Below are 25068 nucleotides of genomic sequence, written 5' to 3'. Positions count from 1 at the left end.
AAATTATCTGTCTTCTGGCTCTAAATATTTGTTAACCTTCCTCCCCAGTAACATATGTCCTCTTTATCTTCTGGGGTTTGAATTCCATCAACTAAACACATTATAATGCACTATTTACATCTGTCTTTATCTTCAAGACTTTTGTCTGGCTCCCCACACATCCTGGGATATTTACACAAAGAAACCAGTGAGACTCACAAGCATGTTGGTTTATTCCCAAACCTCAGAATCCATCATACTGTAACAGTATGAAAGAAAAACAAAAAAAAATGACCAACCACATCAAAGAAGATCTTGTCTGGCTTATACATTTGCTGTGTGAGCAATTAACTAACTTATAATGTAGTAAAAGAAAAAGTATTTTAGAGAAATCTGATATGATCTCATTCCGAACGCCTACACAATTGTTTCTGTCAGAGAGGAAAATTAGTGTATTGTACACAAATCAAAAAGGAAATGATTTTATTTTCTTTAATAACTCTGGCTTGTGAATTATGGGGTAGTGGCATGTAGCAAGATCCTATGCTAACATGGAAAGATGTTGCATGTCTGTATGAAAAAGCAACTCGTTCCTTGGCTGAATGATGGGCTGTGGTTGATTGTCCTATGTAAAACTTATTTCAGCTAAAAAACCATTTGTGGCATACTGAATATGGGGTGTGTGGAAGTGCTACATGGTTCCTCACATTGACATCAATGGGAGTTATGCATGCCTAGCCAGAGCAGCATGCTTTCTATAAATATATCAGAGGGATAAATACCATGGAGAGAGAGGAATTATTTAAGCTCAGTACCAATGTGGACACAAGAACAAATGGATATAAACTGGCCATCGGGAAGTTTAGACTTGAAATTAGACAAAGGTTTCTAACCATCAGAGGAGTGAAGTTCTGGAACAGCCTTCCAAGGGAGGCAGTGGGGGCAAAAGACCTATCTGGCTTCAAGATTAAGCTTGATAAATTTAGGGAGGAGATGGTATGATGGGTAGCATGATTTTGGGAATTAACTGATCTTTGACTATTTGTGGTAAATAGGCCCAATGGCCTGTGATGGGATGTTAGATTGGATGGGACCTGAGTTACTACAGAGAATTCTTTCCTGGGTATCTGGCTGGTGAGTCTTGCCCACATGCTCAGGGTTCAGCTGATCGCCATTTTTGGGGTCGGGAAGGAATTTTCCTTCAGGGCAGATTGGAAGAGGCCCTGCGGGTTTTTCACCTTCCTCTGCAGCGTGGGGCACGGGTCACTTGCTGGAGGATTCTCTGCACCTTTAAGTCTTTAAACCATGATTTGAGGACTTCAGTAGCTCAGACATAGGTGAGAGGTTTATTGCAGGAGTGGGTGGGTGAGATTCTGTGGCCTGCGTTGTGCAGGAGGTCAGACTAGATGATCATAATGGTCCCTTCTGACCTTAAAGTCTATGAGCATATAGATCAAGAATTCTGAAATGAAGCAGGGCTCTGAGTTTCCTCATTTGCATGTTAATATACAGAAGCTCTTCTATTTCAGAGCAGCACTGGTGTCTGAGTTCTGAGAACAAAGTCCAAGATTTGGTCATGCTTTTGGTTGCACCAAATTCTTTTCTGTGTTCTGGGTTCTTTGCAAGCCAGAATTGTGGCTTTCCTCACATGTAATCTCATTACCTTTGTCCTAGAATAAAAAAGACACGTTCTGCATTATAGTGGACCCTTGATCCATTGCTAATAATCCACTGATAGTAACAATTAAATTGGAGGAATTGTTGATATTGCTTCTCTGATTGGTTCCTCCCACCTTCACCCCCATATGTGTTACAGGAATTTAATATGGGGACGAGAGAGTTTCTGAATAAGAAAATTACACTGCTTCCCTGTTGTTTCATGGGTTGGTTTTTCTGATGTTTAAAGATTTTAGAATAGACTTCTCCAAAATTTAATTTATAAATCTTTAATAGTGAAGACTGGTTAAATATAGTATAATTCAGAAGGGTCATTGCATAGCTGCTGGAAACAGAGCCTCAAGGAATGTGAAGACTGGCTGTCTTAATTTTCAAAGATTATTAAGTGACCCTGGTAAATGATAGTTCAGCCTTTGACCAAATATCAGATCAAGTTCTCCAAAAATGGTGTCATATTACGTTTCATTTTTCTTTTTCTTAAGCCTCAACAGGAGCAACTTGACTAGCAGTCCTGTTGGGAATAAAACAATTAGGCATATTGTGATAATGTCATTCACAAACCAGTATGGGGTAGAATCTTTGAGCTAGGTTATGTCATAGCAATCCAACTATGAGTCCAGTTTATTGAGTTCATTGGGACAACTCACATACATAGGTAATTGTGTTTGTAGAATCAGGACCCATCTTTGTAAAGCCCCTCCATGGCTGCTACTCCATGCTTTGGGCTGGAAGAGCAACTCCTGCCCCTTGTCACCTCCATGTGAGGGTCCTTACTCATTGGATCCATGTAATTGCAAATCCAGTGGTCCCCCCACCAGATCTACCAACATCTCTACCCTTATATCGACTCCATTCTGAGTCAATAAAGAGTCCACATCTCTGGAACACAGGCAATGCGTCCTTTCCCCTGAGCAGCCACTTTGCCCATATTTCCCTCCTATGCAGATTATTATTAATTATTTGTATTACCATAGCACCTAGGAATCCTAGTCATGGACCAGGACCCCTTTGTTTTAGCTACCACCCTGCTTCTATGGGGTTCTCCACAAAAGGTGAATTTCACCCTAAAAGAATATTATTTGTCAGAGACTCTACAGGCTTTAAGCATGTCATCATATTACTTCAGTGTTGTCAGAGAACTTTACACTGAAAGCCTATCACAGATTTTCCAGAACACATTCATTCACCGTGGAGACACAATGGGGCCAAATTCATCTTTAGTACAACTCCATCTGAACTTCACTAGGGTGAATATATATCCAGCTTGTCAATTTTCTGTGCAACTGGCCTTATTTCTTAGAAAACAAAACTGCATTGAAATAATAAATAAATAATAAATCTAAAGTTTTAAAAAATCTATTTGAAATCCATCATGGTGTTACTTTTGTCTTCAGTGTATACCGTAACATTTAAAATGTGTGTTCATATGCTTAATTTGATGTTTAAGTTTTCACACTCTTGCCTTTATTCCATTTTAGGATATATTGTTGATCATGAGTTTGTAGGCATGGATCTGTCCCCTAGAGATAACTGGAGCATCAAGAACTGCTGTACTGTATGAAGTTTTCTACAGATTTGTTCTGTGCAATGCCTTTTTATTTGTGGAAAAAGAAGGTAACTATATAATTCTGATTATAAACTAAGTGGCCTTGCCTCTCACACAGATTTTTGTGCTGTTTTATTACCCTGAGATTCATGACAGCTAAGAATTAGCACATCCAGCATCTAGCCACATAAATATTCCAGTATAATTTAGTATAAAGAGGTACAGAAAATAGCAAAGAAATTTGCAGCTGGAGTGAGTGTTTCAGAACATAGGCTCCCACAGTCTGACTGCATGTTATAAATAAGAGTTTTGCTATGATTGGAATAAATTATTGAAAACAGGATGCTCTAAATAGAAAACAACCGTGCAGCTCAAAGCTATCTTCTTCCTTGTAAATTCAGAGTTTAGAATAATTAAATACTACTGACAAAGGCAAAGCATTAGAAAAGCCCTTCATAAATCAATAGTAAGTTGTGGCTGTACTGTACCAAAACTGATCAGTTTTTTATGATTTCATGGATTATTCCAAAATACATGTCGAAGCACAGCTTTTAGTCACATCATGATTAAGAGAGTTCTAAGGGGGATGTGTAGTGAAAGTAGTGCAATGTGGTAATTCTAAAAATGTTGCTTTTATTCTGGATTATACATCACTCTTGTTACTGGCTGTGAAGCTTTTAGTCTAAAAGTTAGCCTGATTGTCATCCCCAGTATTCTGGCCCATGTTATGAGTAGAAGCCTGGAGGGGCCGAATGGTGGAGCAAGTTTTAGCTTGGTTAAATTATTTTAACCCTTTTCATAGTCTCCTGAAAAGGTAGAATGCAGAATCTGGTATATAGTACAAAAAGAGCTGAGCTCTCAATTAATCAGCATCTCAGTTTTGTTGGATTCATTGTGCGGGTACTGGGCAGTGTTGCTAGCATGTGATATACAGGAGGTCAGACTAGATGATCTGGTAGTTCCTTCTGGCTTTAAACTCTATGTCTTTATGTAAAATAATGCCTGATTCATAGCCCGTTGAAGTTGATTGGAGTGTATCAGTTGACTTCAGTGGTTCTTTGAGTAAGGTCCTTCATAGAATCAGAGAATATCAGGGTTGGAAGGGACCTCAGGAGGTCATCTAGTCCAACCCCCTGCTCAAAGCAGGACCAATCCCCAACTAAATCATCCCAGCCAGGGCTTTGTCAAGCCTGACCTTAAAAATCTCAAAGGAAGGAGATTCCACCACCTCCCTACGTAATCCATTCCAGTGCTTCACCACCATCCTAGTGAAAAAGATTTTCCTAATATCCAACCTAAACCTTCCCCACGGCAACTTGAGACCATTACTCCTTGTTCTGTCATCTGCTACCACTGAGAACAGCCTAGATCCACCCTCTTTCAGGTAGTTGAAAGCAGCTATCAAATCCCCCTTCATTCTTCTGCAGACTAAATAATCCCAGTTCTCTCAGCCTCTCCTCATAAACCATGTGCTCCAGCCCGCTAATAATTTTTGTTGCCCTCCGCTGGACTCCTTCCAATTTTTCTACATCCTTCTTGTATTGTGGGGCCCAAAACTGGACATAGTACTCCAGATGAGGCCTCACCAATGCCGAATAGAGGGGAATGATCACGTCGGTCGATCTGCTGGTAATGCTCCTACTTATACAGCCCCAAATGCCATTAGCCTTCTTGGCAACCAGGGACATTGTTGACTCATATCCAGCTTCTCGTCCACTGGATATGAGTCAAATGGCTGATATACCATACAAGGCCCGGTACAGGGGACAAAAATAGCTCTGCGATTAGCCAGCATTCACCATTAGGCCAGAAGTTTATGGGTTTAAATTTCTGAGTAAAACTTTGGCATGAAGACATTAAAAATTAAGCTCCTTTCTGTTGGTTTCTGGTGTCTGAGAGTTAAAGTTCTCCAGGGCATTTTTAAGAGAGTAGATGTCCTGGTCAATCAAATTTGTTCTGATAGCCCAGGCTATGTGTGCATTACTGAATACAAAATGGCTGTCATGTGTAGGGTGGCCAGGTGTCTGGTTTTCGACCAGAAAGTCGGGTTGAAAAGGGGACCTGACAGCAGGAGCAGCAGAAGCTCCCTAAAAGTGTGTGGGGGGGTCACTGGTGCATGAACTGTGGCCCCACCCCATGAGCCACCCCTTCCTCCAGAGCCCTTCTGCCCTTACGCCTCCCCTTCCCACTGAGGCTGCCTGCCCGTGCTGCTCCTTCTCCCCAAAGCCCCGTCCCTGCACCGCCCCTTCCCCCCAAACCCCTGCCCTCACACTGCCTCTTCCCCCCAAACACCTGCCCTCGTACCACCCTTCCCCCAAGTAGGGTTGCCAGCCCTCTAGGATTGTCCTGGAGTCTCCAGGAATTAAAGATTAATCTTTAATTAAAGATTAGGTCATCTGAGGAAACCTCCAGGAATACTCCAACCAAAGTTGACAACCCTACCCCAGAGGCCCCGCTCCCACATCACCATTTCCCCCAAGGCCCTGACCCCTCTCACTCCTCTCCACCCTCTGTCCTCCATCGCTTGCTGGTAAAAAGTGATGGGGCCATGGGCCCTGACCCCACTACCCCGTTCCAGCAGCCCTGCCTGACAGTGTAGGGTCAGATCTACTGACCAGACACCCAAAGTCCGATTACTGTGGGTGGGGGAGGTGAGGAGGCACCGGATCATCACCCATGCCAGCCCCTACTCAGCTGGGTGCTTTGGGTGGCTGCAGCTCCCAGCCCCAGCTCCGCAGGCAAGGCCCTCCCGACCCGAAGGAGTGTTGGGGAGAGGGGAAAAGCAGCAAGCGATGGGAGGGGAGAAGGGAAAAGGAGAGAAAGGGGGTCTTTGGGGGAAGAGGTGGGGCGGGGCCTCGGGGAAGAGGCAGGGTGGGATGGGGCCTCTAGGGGAAGAGGCGGGGCAGGGGTGGGGCCTCAGGGGAAGAGGCAGGGCAGGGGATGTTCCAGCACTCCTGCTGGAGTGTCCAGTTTTTAAATATTACGAAGTTGGCAACCCTAGACATGTGTACTTTGTACATGGTAGGTTACAGGGCTGGAACTAGCAGATCAGGTGTCTGTACCAGATATGGACTGACTACAGAGCTTCCTTTTCAGAGAGATATACCAAATGTGTTCACATGAAGCCCTGGTCTATACTGGGGGAGGGGATCCATCTAAGTTACTATACTGGGGGAGGGGATCCATCTAAGGGGATCCATCCACTCATAGCAAAACTCTTATTTATAACATGCAGCCAGACTGTAGGAGCTTATGTTCTGAAACACTCACTCCAGCTGCAAATTTCTTTGCTATTTTCTGTACCTCTTTATACTAAATTATACTGGAATATGTATGTGGCTAGATGCTGGATGTGTGTTCTTTTGTAAAATGAACATCTGCTAATTCTTAGCTGTCGTGAATCTCAGGGCAATAAAACAGCACAAAAATGTGTGTGAGAGGCAAGGCCACTTAGTTTATAATCAGAATTATACAGTTACCTTCATTTTCCACAAATAAAACGTGAAAACATAGCTGAAGTCAACGTACTTAGATCGACTTACCGTGGTGTCTCCACCGCAGTGAGTCAACTGCTGTCACTCACCTGTTGACTCTGCCTGCACCTCTCACAGCACTGGAGTACAGGAGTTGACAGGAGAGCGCTTGGGGATTGATTTATTGCGTCTAGACTAGACGCAAGAAATCGATCCCTGCTGGATCAATCGCTGCCCGACGATCCAGCGGCTAGTGTAGACCATACCCTAAGATACTTTTATGTTCTACAGGAATGGCTGAGGTTAGCCTAATAAGGTATGTGACACACACATCTCCACTTAGTGGCTGAATAGTATAATACAGTTTACCATTCCATTACAATGGCTGCCCCTTTTCACTGCATCATCATTTCAGATGATTAAGAAGCCTTTCATAGTTTTATAGAAAGTTATGCAACCCTAAAATATGACCATAGGTATAGAGAAGACTTATCTGAGGAATAAAGTAAAGATTGAAGAAATGTCCTGAATATCGCATCTGAGGTCTTATTCCTCTTTTCCATACCATTCTGATTTCTTTTGATGAGCATGCTTTATGGCAATATATTGCAATTTATCTTATTTATTTATTACTAAAATAATACACTACATAGGTAAAAAGAAAAGGAGTACTTGTGGCACCTTAGAGACTAACAAATTTATTTGAGCATAAGCTTTTGTGAGCTACATCTTACTTCATCGGATGCATGCAGTAGAAAATACAGTAGGGGGATTTTATATACACAGAGAACATGAAACAGTGTGTGTTACCATACACACTGTAAGGAGAGTGATCAGGTAAGGTGAGCTATTACCAGCAGGAGAGGAAAAAACAAAAAAAAAAAAACCTTTTGTAGTGATAATCAAGATGGGCCATTTCCAGCAGTTGACAAGAATGTGTGAGGATCAGTGGGGGGGGGGGAAGGCGGGGGGGAATAAACATGGGGAAATAGTTTTACTTTGTGTAATGACACATCCACTCCCAGTCTTTATTCAAGCCTAATTTAATGGTGTCCAGTTTGCAAATTAATTCCAATTCGTCAGTCTCTCGTTGGAGTCTGTTTTTGAAGTTTTTTTTGTTGAAGAATTGCCACTTTTAGGTCTGTAATTGAGTGACCAAAGAGATTGAAGTGTTCTCCGGCTGGTTTTTGAATATTATAATTCTTGACATCTGATTTATGTCCATTTATTCTTTTACGTAGAGACTGTCCGGTTTGGCCAATGTACATGGCAGAGGGGCATTGCTGGCACATATCACATTGGTAGAATTACCACAACAAACATTATTTTGGAACAGTGTATAGCTAATCAGCTCACTACCTCTTATGTGGTACAGTAACCTTATTACAGTCTATGAAACTGAGCTCAGCATGGATGTACCCAGAATCCATTTCTTGAGAGGCCTGATAATGACTTGGAATAGAATTGATGGAGGAGATGACATCCACTTTTAAAAGTTCCTGTGCCTTTAAATTTTTTAAACCTTCACCACTAGAGGTCAGCAACACTTAGGGAAAAGATGGGGAGAGGGTGGCTTCGTGGACAGAATAAGTGGGAGTTTACCTACCAGTTATACAGAGATAGGAAAGTCTGAGATTAAAAAGTGATGAGTTTCTACCTATGTTCAAGCCACGTAAAGAATTAAGACAGCATAACTACTATGCTCTCCAATGTGTTTGGAGTCACAGTACTGAGCAGGGAGAGAGAAAGTTGCATAAATACAATATTGTATTTTTATACAGTACGCTCCATATCTGCTATATATAGAAGCATTCTGAAAAGCAGTCACTAACCTAGTAGTTGTAAGAGCCAAACCCTGGTTCCATTGAAATCACTGACAGTTTTATCATTTGACTGCAAGAGGATCAGGATTTGGCCATAACAACTGTCAGGGTTTTTTATTTTGTTTTTTACATGAAGGACTGAATGCCCTAAAGGCTTTTTAAAATTTCATTATTCAAGGTAGGTAAAAATAATTGATAACCATCAAAAACAAAACAAAACAACCCTTTCTTCTAACCACACTATCTGTAAAATTCAACCTTAATTATAGCCTCACTACCAAGCTGTAGTACAAGTGCACAAGAAATGTTTTGATTTAAATAACTTAATTGCATTCAGAATTGATAATTGAAACCTAACTTCTCACCTTGACAGCTGTAAGATGTCAGAACAAGACACACTCTTAAGTCTGTATATCAAGTGACTCAGCAATGCTACTCTATAAAAATCTTGGCCAAGCCTGTCAGACAGCCATGACTCATTGTCTGTCTGAATTGTGTTTTGACTGACAATCCAGTTGTCAGAGATCTACAGAGGATTCAATAACCTAGCCTTTATACAGTCTTTTTGGGAGCACCTTAACATTCACTAGGCCCTGGGCTTAGACTTTCACAAGGTTGACCCACATGGCTCAGAGACAGGGCCTCCAGGATACAGCACCTCTCTTTCTTATTCTGTGCTCTCAGCAGCAAGTCCAAATGAGTTCAGACTCCTGTTTAGAGTCTTTTTACCCCAGTGCAACTAGTAAGTATTTGTAGGGATGCAGGGCAGCCTTTTCAAAACAAGCCAACATTTATTAGTCAACTGAATTCAGAATCTGAGAGTCCTTAGGTCAGCATGGAAAAGCAAAGCTTATGGCTTGAGCTACACTTAAAAGTTAGATTGACATAGGTACATTGGCCAGGGTATATAAAGCACACCCACCTGACATAGCTATGCCGATCTAATCCCCAGTGTAGATGCAGCTGTGTCAATGGAAGCTAACTTCATTCGGGGAAGTGGTGTTCCTATAAAACCTCTTCCATTGAAGGCTATATCTACACTATGGTGTTATGCTAGCATAGCTACACCAACATAACTATGCCAGTATAATCAGTAGTGTAGACAGGGCCTAAGACAGATTCTATATTGGCAGAAACAACTTCCCCAATATTCCATGTTCTCCTGGAATCTGCTTGTGTTTCCTTCCTTCCTTCCTTCTGTGTGTGTGTCTGCTCACTGTGTGCCCTTTAAAGGCCAGCATCCACATCTTGGTTCCTTTCTCCAGCTGCTGGGGTTTTCCATTCCAGTTACCTGCAAAGAGTTAATAACTTGCTCTTGGCTGCTGGTCATTTAACTAGTCCAGTTGTTGGGTCTTCCATTCACATGTATTGATTCCATTCACATTTTGATGATGCATTTGGTTCCAGTCGAGACAGACCTGTTGCCTACATGATGTCCAGCTGTTTTATTTCCCTTGTCTCCATAGTAGAGTTTAAACCCTTCACATTCAAGGAATAGCAATACAAAGTGAGTGAGTAAACTGATCACATATTATTCATAAAAATGTTTTAAAAATTCCCAAATTCTCGACACCAAGAATGAGTTATAATCCCAGCAATAGAGTGAATACTGAAACACCCACTTCAGTAAGTGTGCATCGCCTCTGGCTTTCTCAGCCGAATAGTCACTTCCTTCTATGTCAGTGTGATGGGGCATCTGCCCCACACTGGCAGATGAGGAGTTAAAGCAGCCCCGGGGAGACTGCGCAGGAGGCAGCCAGTTAGGAAAGGGCTTGTAGAGACAGCCAATCAGGGCCAGGCTGGGCCATACAAGAAGGGCTTCTGAACAGAACAGCTGGAGTCACTCCCTGGAGTTTGAGGAGGGAGGACTGGCGGCCCTGAAGGTGGAAGAAGAGAGAGCACCATGGCCAGAGCAGTGCTGGGTGGGGCCAGGGGAGCATGAGTGAGCTCCCGGCTGACTGCTGCCAGACTGAGGCCCTGATACAAGGGTGGAGAAGGTACTAGAGCTGCGGGATAGAGGCCCAGGGAAACAGACAGCAGGGGTTGGAGTTGATGCAGTGCGTGGCTGCTGGCTAGAGGGTCCCTGGGCTGGGATCCGGAGAAGCGGGCAGGCGGGCCTGGGTCTCCCTGCTTTGGCCCCACTTCCCACTGGGGGGAGTGGCTAGAGTATGGGCTGCAGTTTGTCACTGATGCAGGTGGCTAGACCCTGGACTGCAATCTGTCACTGAGGCCAGTGGCTGGACAGAGGACTGCTGGCTCCCCGGAAGGGGGGGGGAGAGAAATGAGTGGGGCACAGCCAGAGGACTATGTCCAGAAGAGGACCCGTGGTCCTGAGAGTGACACGAGTCCCGATGGCAGAAGCGACAGTGGCGAGACGCCACTAGATGGGGGCGCACTGGCAAACCAGAGCTAATTCCCAGGACGCCCAGCAGGAGGTGCTGCAGTGGTGAGTCGTGCCCTGTTACACGTGGTGGAGAACACGGGTAAATAGTCACCCCTGATACAAGGGGAAGAGAGAGAGGACTGTGGAGACTATTACCTGGTATAGATGTTTGAGAGACTAAGGGACACATAAGGTGGAGAAAATGGAGTCAGAGGCCTTCTTTGAGGAGGGCTCTGGGGCCTTCATGAACTGGACTCCAAGGTCGGTGCCACTGTGGAAAGGGGCCGACAAGGAGCAAGGGCACTTCAGATCCTGCTACAGCAGGTGCTCATAGCCCAGCAGAGACAATGGGAGGCACATGAATACTTGCAGACCTGTATGGCCGGACTAGCAAAGCAGCAATTGTACCTGTTAAATCGCTGCGAGGGGGAGTCCAGAAGAATCCGAGGAAGCAAGAGGGGAATTCAGGTACCAGGACCAGGAACCTGGGAGAATATTTCACCTGTGGACAGCAGGGACACTTTAAGAGTGAATGCCCCTACCGAAGAGAGGAACAGAGGCCTCATCTGGAGAATGAAAGGGAGAAAGAGCCAGGAGAATCCCCCTTGTGAGGAGAACAGGGAGGCAACAGGCATGTTGGGCCTGTGGGCAACAGGGTACCTGAAGAGGGAGTGTCAGACTGAGGCCCTGAGACAAGGGCAGAGAAGGTGCTAGGGGAGTGGGGAAGAGGACCAGAGAAACAGACTGAGTGGGGCACAACCGGAGTACACTGCAGAAGAGGACACTGCAGTCCTAAGAGCGACATGGGTCCTGACAACAGAAGCGACAGCAGCAAGACACCACTAGATGGGGGCACACCAGCAAACCAGAGCTAATTCCCAGGACGGCCAGCAGGAGGTGCCACAGTGGTGAGTCACACCCTGTTATAGTCAGTTATCTGAATCTTCTATGTATTCACCAGCTCAGGGGGCAAGTGAGGTCTTCTTTGTCATATAGCTCTTTCTTGGATCATAAAGGCTATGACTACGCTACAAAGCTTACAGTGGCGCAGCTGCACCCGTGCCGCTGTACCGCTGCTGGTGCAGATGCTCTAATCCAATGGGAGAGAGCTCAGCCATTGACTTAATTACTCCAGCCCCGCGGGCGGTGGTAGATATGTCGGTGGGAGAAGCTCTCCATGCCGACATAGCGGTGTCCACACTGGCACCTAGGTCGGTTTGACTTACATCGCTCAGGGGTGTGGCTTATTCACATCCCTGAGCGACATAACCTATATTGACCTACGCTATAGTGTGTAGCCTGAATATAAGTGTGGAATGGGGTTCAGGAGTTAAAGGAAGTTATTATGAGTCAAAATTATAGGTTATTTTTCCAGCTGTGACATTAACCACCTGCATGATATTAGGCAAGTGACTTTTTAATTTAAAGTGAATTTTTAAAAATGTGTACTAATTTTACTAATTTTGCATGCCTCAGTTTTTTGAGTATCCAACCTGAGACACCTATGATTTGCTTTTCAGAGATGCTGAATACCCAAAACTCCAATTGACTTCATTTTCATTCCCAGTATCTAGCTGTCTTCATGTCTCTGCTAATATTTTCCATTATCTCTTTGCTTAGCATAATAGGGATCTCTCAAACCAAATTGGTTATTATGGTTATATGTTATTTGCTGTTAGTTGAGATAAAATACTGGAGTGCGTTTTAGGCTGACCTGCCTTTGTAGCTGTCTTTGAAGGATCTTTTAATCATATGCACTTTTGATGCAAAAAGAGACAGTTGCTCCTCTCTGACTGTTTTCCAGTCAAAACTTTCATGCTCTTGGTCTGTCCTCTAGGACCTCAATCTAGTGCCCATCAAAGTCAGTGGGAGTCTTTCCATTGACATCTCTGAGTGTTGAATTGGACCCTGTGCTCATTGTGCCAAAGAGGCAGTGTCTCCACTTAGAATTTTTAGCAATTCCTCTACCACCCGGGAAGCACCAGTGCAACTCCCTGGTTAATGCACTAATGTAGGCTGGACTCGGATGTTTCTACCACCATGGCATCCATCCCTGCCCTAAGATAGACCAACAATGGGAAGATTGCTAAAATGTTCTTAGCATGAACAAGGCCAGAGAGCATACTAACTGAAACAGGCAGCATCTCAGCTTTCAGTTCTGATCAAATCCCCCTCAAACAAGACATAATATATGTTATCATGTAACTAATTTGATTGTTTTTTGTTGACATGATACCCATCCAGCAGGGTACTGGGTACTCTCAATGCCCTCCTCGTAGGGCCAGGCCTTTTTTTTAACCTATCTGCAAATTAATATTTATTTACTTTACTCTTTCCTTAATTCATAGAAATTTCACAGTATAACTATACGTGCTGGTTACTGGCTAATCCTACTATATTCTATTATTCATGCAGCTGAAATGGATCTGATTATAAACAATTAACCCAGACATGGAATAAGAGTGCTAAAATGAATGAAAAAGCATTCTCGAATATTTTTCGGGGAGTGAATGCTCTATGAATCCTCTAGAAACAATGTGTGGTTTCTTGCTGTATGGAATATTAATTCTGCACGTACTACCTGTATCTGACAGTTGAACAGTGCAAAATTTGATTTCTAAACCACTGTCACGGAGTGGTATATTTGATGAACAGCTTTATATAGCTTTCAAGCAAAAGCCGTAAACAGTTTTTTTAGCAATATGCCATATGTGGTATTTGAGTTTCATATATGGCTCATGAGATGAAGCTTGATGGCAATTGAATGATGTTGTTCTTTCTATAACAACTGGAGCAGATTCTATGTTTCCTTGAGCTATAATTGGCTGGCACATACATAGCGTAACCACTGTGTAACATGAGTGCCTAATACAATGATGCCAAATACACTCTTTTTACACATACTCCATTTTGAAAATGTTATCGATAACCCTAACTGATTGTGGGGGTCATGTATGTATTAAATTAAGTTGCAAGTGTAATTTAAACAAACATTAAATCCATGTTGTGCATTTTAGAAATCAGAACAGTGGATAATAATAATGGCAAAAGGTCTGGCTAATTTTTCTCTGAAACATGTGAGGCATGCCATTGCATTAACTCTATTGGGAGATCTTTAGATTGAAGGTGTAAAGGTCTGTGATTACATTCCAGGTTCATGCCACAACTCGTCTCACTTCAGAAATTTTGTAGCAATGAACTGTGACCAAAGAGTGGGAGGCGAAAGACTAGTATGCAAGTGCTAAAGTGATGCATTCAACAGAAATGTTCACTTGCAAGTTTTGTCATGGCACACAAAATGTTACATTGGATCTCAGCAAAATGTCTCATTTAGAGTGGTTGAATCTTTGCGTAGTGTATATTTATATGTATGTGGAAATATGTAATATCCATAATTAGATGGGCATCACATATACTATTGGGGGAATACTGCTTTTATATCTTCAAACACCTTTTCCCTATAAAAACCCAAATTACGACCTTGTGAGCTTTGAGCTCTGGGGCTGGGAAGCACCTCCGCCACTCTAGGTGGGGTATCCCCTTAAAGGGATGTTGCAGCGAGGGGACTTTCCTTTGTGCAAGGCCTAGTATGGCTCCATTCTACCCCCAATATAGGGCTGTGTCTAAATGGCACAGTTCAGCTTCTGAACATTGCAAGTGGGTATGTGTGATGGGTTCCCCTGGGTTGCCATCTGGAACTGGGGTACCACTGAGCCCTCTGACCCACCTGCTTAGGCTCCTTCTCACATTGTGCTGCTGTGACAAGTTGCAAAGCCTTCCAAGCTTGCACTTTCACCAGCATTCACACAGGCAGTCACATGCAGGCTCTCTAATCACCAGCCTAGGACCCCAGGGCAGTACTGTCCTGGCCTGGTCAAATCTGGCCAGTATATGAGTTTAACACTTGGTCTGCCTCTTCCTCAATGTGAAGAGGACCATGCACACTTGTGGTAACCAAGCTGAGATTTTCCTCAGACACCTTAGTCAAACGGACACTGGTTTGGATTAAAACATAAAATAAGTTTATTAACTATAAAAGGATAGATTTTAAGTGATAGCAAACAAATTAAAGCAGATTACCTAGTAAATAAACAAAACTGCAAACTGAGTTTAACATACTAGATAGGTTATAAGTTAGTAAATGGTCAACCTGAGTGATAAACAGGGTGGTAGATTATTAAGGCACAAGCTTTCTTGGCTTTGCAGCTTGGCTTTCCCAGGTTTTCATACACAGGTTAGAAATCCCTTTAGCCTGAGACCGTCAATTCCCCCTGTTCAGTCTTTATTTCTCAGGTGTTTCCAGGTGTGTTGTTGTAGGGAGAGTGACATCATGATGAGACCCATCATTTTCCCTCATTTATATCTTCTTCCCACTTGCTGGAAAGCTCTTTTGCTGTGACCTGAGTTAAACAGTTCCTATTGTGTAGTGCTATCTCTGAGAGGTTTCTATTGTACACAGTTCCTGGGGTAATCCTCGTGCTTGTGTGCATTTCCTCAATAAGCCCTTAACATTGTGTGGCCTTTTTACTGTTGTAACTGAAAGGCTGCTTGTGGATGTTTTCAACCTCACAACATATTTCAGTAACACAGACATAGCCTAACTTCACATACGACGATAGCACATGCAATCCAACAATATATTAATGTCTAACAGATCAAGACTTCTAGAATGATACCTCACAAGGCATACTTTGTACAAAACATATCCTAATTACATGACAGTGGTGAATATTGGGGTGCCAGGGTGTCACACTGTCTATACTTGGAACTGGGGGTGTGATTCCAAGCTCAAGGAGACATACTGGCACTGCTCTCATTGAGCTAGTTCACTAAAAATGGAATATAGCCACTGCAGTATGAGTGGCAGGAGGAGCTAGCCACCCCGACTGTGCCTGGGCCTTACCAAGATAGATAAAAGTATAGTCCTTAAAAAGGAGGTGTTTATTAAAGAAAACAACTACAGCTACAGACAGACATGTTTTTGCACAGCTCAAGTCCCTGTTCTGTCTGTCTTGTTTACCAAGGATCACACATAAGGAGCAGTTCTTGCTACACTTTTGAAAAGTGTATAGTTTGCCTGAACTACTTTGTCCCTCACTCAGACTCCCACACTCCCTCACCAAAAAATCCTCTTCTGATGGTGCTTACCAGTAAACAGAATCAGTACCATAGCTCCATTGCAGATCAGTGACTGTAGATTAGGTCGTTGCTCACCGTGGATATCATTCTGCAAGTTATCCAAGAAGTCACAAGGTAAAACCAAGGGTAGAGCTAACTGGAAGTGATATTCGGGTTTTGAACACTTATTCCATTCTCCTTGGCATCCTAGTAACTCATTATTTCCTTTCTTGATGCATGGTTTTCACCCCATCCTTCAGTGCTTGCGTCAAAGAGTAATTTTCCATGAGGATCATAGCTAGCAGAACCTCTTCTCCTCTGGAATCTAGGTCCAGGAGTTGCAACGGCCAGCCCCTTCTCTTCACTCCCCAGGGCACTGATCAATACTGAGTATTTGGCCACTGTCTGTCCTCCACTCCCATAACCAATAACTCCATTCTCTGGCTACTTTTACTCTACAGCGTGATGAAGCAGCTGATACAGGGAGTGGGAAAGGCATGGGAGATAGCTGTTGGCTGAGGCTCAGCATGGATGAAAGAAAGAATAAAGTGCCTTTCTGTCCCCTCATTTTTCCTTCTTTGGTAGGAAGGTAGACAGAGAAGGTCCAGGGACCTTTAGTGGGAGCACTGTCTTTACTACCTGCTATTACTTTGATACATCAGAAGGTTATCTTTGCTATCATAAAATGAAAACTTCAACTAGCAAAACTGGAGGAAGACAGAGGCTACAATTTGAACAGACACTTAACTCTTCCTCCTCAAACTCTAGGCAGTCTCTAACAAAATCAAAACCAGGCAAATCTTTGTCTATTTTCTACTTGATATTTCATTTTTTTTAAAAGCCTTGTTACATTGACTTCAAAAGAAAAAAATCTGCTGCAATGACACTTTTTCAACTTATTTATACACAGGGAATTGTCATTTTGTTCTCAAATGAGGTAAACAAAGCCATAAAGAGCATAGCTCAGACCTGTCAAAACCTGCACAGCCTTTAAATCGGAAGGAACGTTTCCCCACTGCATCTTCAAAACATTGTGACATTTGTTGAAGTGAAACTAGTATTGGAAACAGAAACGTACTTAGTTTTAGAAATATTAGACATGAAAGCTGGGTTCCAGTTCACTATGCAACTAAATGATGAATAGCACCATTTGGATGACCTTTATTGAATAAACCATTTGTTGTTGTCTTCTGGCAAAGCCTTTCTGTTGACCTGACTTACTTTAAGTTAGATAAGATGTCGTCAGAATTAACAGTGTTAGTATCTAACACTAAAGAAAACATTTTAAATATCACTTTCCCCCCATAAAACACAATCGCCTTATTGACATTCATCTGGTAAGGCATGCCGGGGGAAGTCCATGGCTCTTGGAGACTTTGAGTCTTGTTTTGAAAATTAAATAGAAAATTTTTTTGGACTAAGTGCAATGGCTATTCTTTCTGCTCTAGTGATTTTTTTTTTTTTTTTTTTGCAGAGTACAAGAAAAACCAGCTGTCATACAGTTATAAAATGTCCTGTGCTGATTGGGAGACCACCCAGGTTGTTTTGGCCCTTACAAAGGTGCAGTGGGGGGCAAGATCCAATGAGCTTTTCTTCACCCCTTACCCCTGCACAGCCTGTCAGAGGACCAGGCATACCTGCACTACCTGCATTCAGAGACAGAACATGGACTGCTCCCTCAGTGCTCTCCATGAAGCACACAGTGCTCCACCCAGGGTGGAAAGGAGATGAGACCATGGTTCAGTTTTCCTCCTGTTCCAGTTCACGGAGTTGTACTAATGCAGCCGGGAGGAGTAACAAGCTCCCACTGAAGGGCGGTTTCAGTGAGGTGGCTCGCCTTTGTGGAGGGGTTAGTATGGCTTCATTTTAATCCCAGTATAGGGCTGTGTCTAAATGGTACGGTTCACCTTCTATTGTATTGCAAGTGGGTATGTCTGCACTTTGCACTGATTCCCAGCTTGAGACATATTGCCACTAGCTCTCATCGAACTGGCGCACTAAAAATAAAATGTATCTGTGTCAGAATGACCAGCGGGACGGGCTAGCCACCTCGAGTACATGACTATGCTCTCAGACAGGCATCACAGCAGGGAATCACACCCCCGCTCAAAGTGTAGACAATACCACATGCGTGAGTTTGGGTTTGGTTTTTTTAAATATAGTGCCTACATTATGTGCTAAGCACTTTGCAGAAAGGTAGGAAGACAGAATAAAGGGCTAAGTATACAACTTCCAGACAAATGATGGAGGATGGATGGGATGCAGGAGAACCCACAGTGATTGGGCAGCAGAGCTTAGCATACATTTTGTTCTATGGCTGTTGGTTAGAGATTGTCTGTGTTCTTGGTGCTGGGTTTTGTTTTTGTTAAAATTCACACGACCACAATGGAACACATAGTTCCAGTAGCTCCCAGTTTTTCACACAATAGATGCTTGAGTATCTTGTACTCTTTTTGTCAGGGCCTGCTCTTGCTCCTGTTGTCACAAGTGGGGCCAGAAATGGGCCCTCACTGTGTCAGTTATTTAAACTGGCAAAAGAATAGGTGTAGTAAACAATTTCTACAGTAACAATGAGGAGTCTGGTGGCACCTTAAAGATTAACAGATTTATTTGGGCATAAGCTTTCGTGGGTCAAAAACCACTTCTTCAGATGCATGGATGCCCCGTCATTTCAGGCATTGGCACTCTTACAGCAGGATTGTCTGGCTATTTGGACTCTCTCTTCAGACTCTATGCTACCAGCACTCCTATCTTCGAGACACCACCGACTTCCTGAGGAAACTACAATGTATCGGTTATCTTCCTGAAAACAACATGCTCGCCACCATGGATGTAGAAGCTCTTTACACCAATATTCCACATGAGGATGGACTACAAACTGTCAGGAACAGTATCACTGATGAGGCCATGGCACGCTAGGTGACTGAGCTTTGTAACTTTGTCCTCACCCACCACCATTTCATATTTGGGGACAATTTATACCTTCAAGTCAGCGGCACTGCTGTGGGTGCCCGCATGGCCCCACAGTATGCTAACATTTTAATGGCTGACTTAGAACAACGCTTCCTCAGCTCTCGTCCCCTAGCACCCCTCCTCTATTTGTGCTACACTCATGACATCTTCATCATATGGACCCACAGGAAGGAGGCCCTTGAAGAATTCCACCTGGATTTCAACAATTTCCATCCCATCGTCAACCTCAGCCTGGACCAGTCCCACACAAGAGATCCACCTCCTGGACACTACAGTGCAAAAAAGTGATGGTCACATAAACACCACCCTATACCAGAAACCTACTGACCGCTATTATTACCTACATGCCTCCAGCTTCCATCCAGGACACATCACACGATCCATTGTCTACAGCCAAGCCCAAAGATACAACCGCATTTGCTCCAGTCCCTCAGACAGAGACAAACACCTACAAGATCTTTAATCAAGCATTCTTAAAACTACAATACCCACCTGGGGAAGTGAGGAAACAGATTGACAGACCAAGACAAGTACCCAGAAGTCACCTACTACAGGACAGGCCTACAAGGAAAATAACAGAACACCACTGGCCATCACATACAGCCCCCAGCTAAAACCTCTCCAGCACGTCATCAGCAATCTACAACCTACCCTGGAAAACAATCCCTCACTCTCACAGACCCTGGGAGGCAGGCCAGTCCTCGCTTACAGACAGCCCCCCAACCTGAGGCAAATACTCACCAGCAATTACACACCACACCACAGAAACACTAACCCAGGAACCAATCACTGTAACAAACCCCATTGCCTATTCTGTCCCCATATCTACTCTAGCAACACCATCCTAGGACCCAACCACACCAGCCATATCATCAGAGGCTCATTGACCTGCACATCTACTAATGTGATATATTCCATCCTGTCTCAGCAATGCCCCTCTGCCATGTACATTGGCCAAACTGGGCAGTCTCTACGTAAAAGAATAAATGGACACAAATCAAACGTCAAGAATTATAACATACAAAAGCCAGTAGGAGAACACTTCAGTCTCCCTTCACATTCAATAACAGATTTAAAAGTAGCCATCCTTCAACAAAAAAACTTCAAAAACAGACTTCAAAGAGAAACTGCAGAGCTACAATTCATTTGCAAACCTAACACCATTAATTTGGGCTTGAATAGGGACTGGGAGTGGCTGGTTCACTACAAAAGCAGTTTTCCCTCTTTTGCTATTGACACCTCCTCATCAATTATTGGGAGTGGACCACATCCACCCTGACTGAATTGGCCTTGTTATCACTGGTTCTCCACTTGTAAGGTAATTTCCTCCTCTTCATGTGCAGTATATCTATGCCGGTATCTGTAATTTTTACTGCATGCATCTGAAGTGGGGGGTTTTTACCCATGAAAGCTTATGCCCAAATAAATGTTAGTCTTTAAGGTGCCACCAGACTCCTCATAGTTTTTGTGGATACAGACTAACAAGGCAACCCCTCTGATAAATCTCTACGGTGCTAAACAGACCCCTTATGCAATTCTATGGTAATAAAAAGAGAAATTTACTAATATCCGTTACAGATTTGACAGAGAAAATAATCATAGTGTGTTGTACATAGTATATCTATTTGCCTGCTTGAAACCTCAGTAAATTCATCAGGTAAAAATAATTGGCATAGACGTTTCTTATATTAGTCTAGTCATGTAACTCTTTTTATAGGTTTGCACTTTATTAACTTTCATGTGCATAATTTATATGATCTAGTTTTTCAGAGCACGGAATTTTACACACAGGGCCCGATCCATCTCTCCTTTAAGTTGATGAGAGTTCTTTGCCACCGACCAGAATAAATGTGCATAGCAGCTCACTGAAAGTGCAGTATATATTACCTGAAAAGCAACATGATTATTTTATAGGATTCCAACTTGTGTGAATTCAGTTGCTTTGGAAAGGACTTATAGAAAGAAATTTTTAATCAGCCATTTCTAAGTCTGTTCTGATCATGCCAGCAGCAGTGTGTGTGTGTGTGTGTGTGTGTACACGTACGTGTATGTAAACCAATGACCTGCAATGATCATTTAAAATAAGACCTGCTTCAAGTATTCATTTTTGGAACACATTGTTTTTCGCACTGCAGTAATATAAAATCATACATTTGAAATACCAGACAAAATCAGGGGTATTCAGAGTTAAGGTTGTTAACCATCGTTAACTAACTTTGAGGTGCTTAATTAGTGTGTGAATGGGTTGGCCTTTGAGATTTAAACAGCAAACCTTTCTCGGGTGACAGTGTCCTACACATACACTGTGTAGCTGCAAATTTTTGTTCTGCTCAAAGTGTGACATGTTATGCAAATTACTTATTGAGATTTATTTGCATTTTTGCAAATAACTTGCATATATCTATAATTTCAGATTATGGTCAACACACCCTGCCCCGCGCACTGGTATGGTTAGGTCAGGGAGCTTCACAAAACTTGGCAGATCTGGCTGGGTGCTCCAGAGTGTCTTGGGGGTCGGGAGTATGTAGCTGGATGGTTACGTGCTGCTGGGGCTGTTGCAACCAGGGAATTCCTGGAGCAAGTAGGAGGCGCTGGGAGGGTTAGAGGATTCTGGGGCTACGGGGGAATTTGGAGGCTGCTTGGTGGCAGGTGTCTGGGTGTAAGTGAGGTAATGTCAGTTTGTGGTAGGGTAAGCCTGGTGCAATTGCATTTACGTGGGATAACACAGCTGCTCTTTAGCTAATCTCAGAGTTCAGCAGTGCCTAGGGTTGCCAATTTTGGTTGGACATATTCCTGGAGATTTCATCCCATCACATAATCTTTAATTCCTGGAGACTCCAGGCCAATCCTGGAGGATTGGGTAACCCTAGCATTGCCATAATGTACTGTGGCATTTATTCAGCCCGAGTTGCCATGACTTTGAGTGCATATTGAAGGCAAACCCTTGCTATGTTCTCAGATCTTATTATACAGATGATGGGGAAAATTTTCAAAAATGCCATAGTGATTGAGGAGAATAAGTCCCATTTTCAAAAGTGACTTTGGTGCTTAGACTGATGTTGAATGAGACTCAGACTCCAACATCACTTTAGGAAATGGGACTTAAGTTCATAAGTCATATAGGCACTCTTGATAATGTTATCTTTGGTCTGTTAGCAAACATAGGGAATAAGAACTAATATTGTTTTACTCCCCTAATTGAATTGCTCAAGTGGGCCCATGATGCTGAGTTATGAAGAGCAGTGTTGGCAGCAGCAAAATGGGAAAGGAAAATAAAGAAAATGTTGAGTAAAAAATGTAGGAGGAAAATACTGATGTGCCCTAGCAATTTTGTTTTTATAATTAATTTCTTCTTAAATTCATGTTTACAACCTGAGGCATTCTATTCTCTTATTCATTTTGCATTTTCTAAGTATATTTGATAATTTATACTACTCCAACTGCAGCATCTAATATTTTAAGTCTCACAAAATATCTATTTTTAAATATTGCATTTGCTTCTGACTGATTGCATCTGCTCAGTTTTGAAACACTGAGTCAGTTTGGATAGAAGGCAGACTTTTAAAATTTTCAATGCGGTTAGTATATGTTTGGGGTTGGATAAAAGTGAGTAATAGATAAATGAGGTGCAGATAATTGAGGTTATTACACTACTTGGGTTTGAGCTGCTATCCTGGACTTTCTTCAGCCCCTGAGATGACGTGTGTCTACTACAGAATGAAGTTTTGACTGTTCTTGGGCTACTGTTTCTCTCTGTTAATTTCTAGTGTACCAATCACTGTGGCATCTATGTTCCAAGTACAAAGTTAAGAATCACTCATCCTTGCCCATTATGGGAAGCTGGAACTGCTGCTAGGGCTAGTTTTGAACATTCCTTACTCTCAGGGGCCTTGTCCCTTTGCAGGATAGGTATAATTCCCACTGAACTCAGTGAACTTGTATCCTGTGGTGGGAAGACTGAGCTCAGAGTACGAGGTCTGAGACTGAGCCTAACCTCTGTACATGGCTGCAGGAAAGAGGCTTCTTGTGCTCTCTCTTGCCATTTGTGAAGTATAAACCCAGTCTGGATCTAAATGTTTCTTGGAGAAAATTAAAATATATATTTAGGTGTCAGGTGCTATCACTATTGTAGTATTTCAAAAGACCATGGCAAACTATTCCTTTTGCTAACCTGCTTTCTTTCCAGAAAAAAATCTTGTTGATCTTAATTTATTTTTAAGCATTGTTAATGGGCAGAAGCAGCACATCTGAATTTCCATTTTTGTTATGAATAAAGTATCAACATGATAGAAGGAATGTTGATTTCTGGAAGAATTGCAGAGACTCTTATCCAGATAGCTTTACTGTGGCATTTTAAAACCACTTTTAATACAACTGACAGATGATATCCAGAAAGGAGATATTGCATATTAAAGAGCTCAGGCCTAATAAAGGCAGATAAGATATGTTTTTTCCATATCTAACAATGCTGGGTTTTTTAATCACAAAATAAGTTAAAGTTTATGAACAACAAACATGCTGCCAAAGGTACAAACCACTGACAACATAAATAAGGGTATGTCTACACTACCCGCCGAATAGTCTAGACGCGATAAATCGACCCCAAATGTTCTCCCGTCAACTCCTGTACTCTACCACCGTGAGGAGCAGGCAGAGCCGACAGGGGAGCGGCAATAGTCAGCTCACCATAGTGAAGACACCGCGGTGAGTAGATCTAAGTACATCGACTTCAGCTATGTTATTCACGCAGCTGAAGTTGCGTAAATTAGATAGATTCTCTCCCCCTGCCCCTGTGTAGCCCAGGGCTTAGTGTAATATAGAATATAAGCAGAGGAGACGGTTTTCCTTTGAAAAGAGGTTAAAAACATTTTCTAGAAGACTTCAATAAGAAAAAGTAGGATGATATCAGTAATCACACAGTTCACATGGTAAGTTTCCCAAAGATGATGTAATTCTGTTTTAATACAGCTTTTTTCTGATAGTACATGATGTGGCTTGAACCCAGAAACTTCTTCTACAGAGTTTTAATGTCTCCCTAAATGAGCTCAGGAGTGGTCTTGCAAAGGAGACTTTGCTCCAGTTTTTTTTTTTTTTAAACCTTGAAGAAAAAAAAGCAGACATGTTTTAGGCACATCAATTTATGCATGCAAAAAGCCCAGTGTTTATGAATGCATTGTCTGTTTAATCTGACTGAACAGATGTTCCCATAAGTTTTGCAGGTACACTTTTAGAAGTTACTTTTCAAATTAACAATTTAGGCCCCAATCCTGCAAGCTGATCTATGTAGGCAGATGCCTGTGCCCTCCCAGAGCACATTTATCAATGTGATAAATTCTCCATCACTGAGTCTTTAAATCAAGATTGAATGACTTTTTAAAGATAAGACCTATTTCAACCACAAGCATTGGCCTACATGTAGGGATCATTGGATGATATTAAGGACTGTGTAATATTTACAGGAGCTCAGACTAGATTATCATAATGGTCCTATTAAATTTTAAAATCTCTTTATGTATCGACTTTAATAGGGGCCTGCATGGGTATAAGAGTCCATTCATTTAAATCAGCCTGAAGAATTGGGCCCTTGTACATATTGTCAAAGATTAGTGGAAATATAGATACAAGACTGCTAAAGAAATTTCAGGATAATACCATTAAAAGAAATAAAACTGTGTTTTACAGTGACATTCCCTAAAATATAAGGGGAGAAGACATTGCAATACATTCAGTACAAGTATATGCAGTATTATGATTTATTATAACACTATATTTACACATACATTGGGGAGAGAGTGATTCTGCTACTGAAAGCTATAATAAAATAAGAAATTCTGCTTGTCCACATATAACCGTAATCCTGACATTTTGAAACTTTTAGCGCTTTATTTTGCAACCTCAACATTCTTTAAAGTGTGTGAATGCACACATACACATATCAATTCTTCTATTTCTGCCATGAAACAAAGATTATGTTGGTGGATATTATTATTTATAATTTGTATTGTGATAGCATTTAAAGGTAGAGTCTTATTGTGCTAGGCACTGTACAAACATATAACAAAGAGATGGTCCCTGCCCTGAGGATATTGCATTCCA

At 42.3% G+C, this 25068-nt stretch overlaps 1 protein-coding gene across 7 annotated transcripts in view; it reads left to right on the top strand.

Moving 5' to 3' along the window:
* The window catches only part of TMEM108 (transmembrane protein 108), a 389399-nt gene that overhangs the window by 2614 nt on the left and 361717 nt on the right, over positions 1-25068 (top strand). For 5 of the 7 annotated variants that reach the window (XM_073333196.1, XM_073333192.1, XM_073333191.1 and 2 more), the window contains exon 2: positions 17474-17848. The exons of 1 other annotated variant lie outside the window; for it this stretch is intronic. The gene's annotated coding sequence lies outside the window, so the exon portion shown is untranslated. Of the gene's footprint in view, positions 1-10886; positions 11790-17473; positions 17849-25068 lie in introns of those variants that run through there. One more of the 7 variants, XM_073333194.2, reaches the window with a different exon arrangement.

Source organism: Lepidochelys kempii, chromosome 2 (genome assembly GCF_965140285.1).
Source record: "Lepidochelys kempii isolate rLepKem1 chromosome 2, rLepKem1.hap1, whole genome shotgun sequence".
Lineage (NCBI taxonomy): Eukaryota > Metazoa > Chordata > Testudines > Cheloniidae > Lepidochelys > Lepidochelys kempii.
The sequence above is the reverse complement of the archived record's forward strand: the minus strand, read 5'-3'. Positions and strand labels throughout refer to the sequence as shown.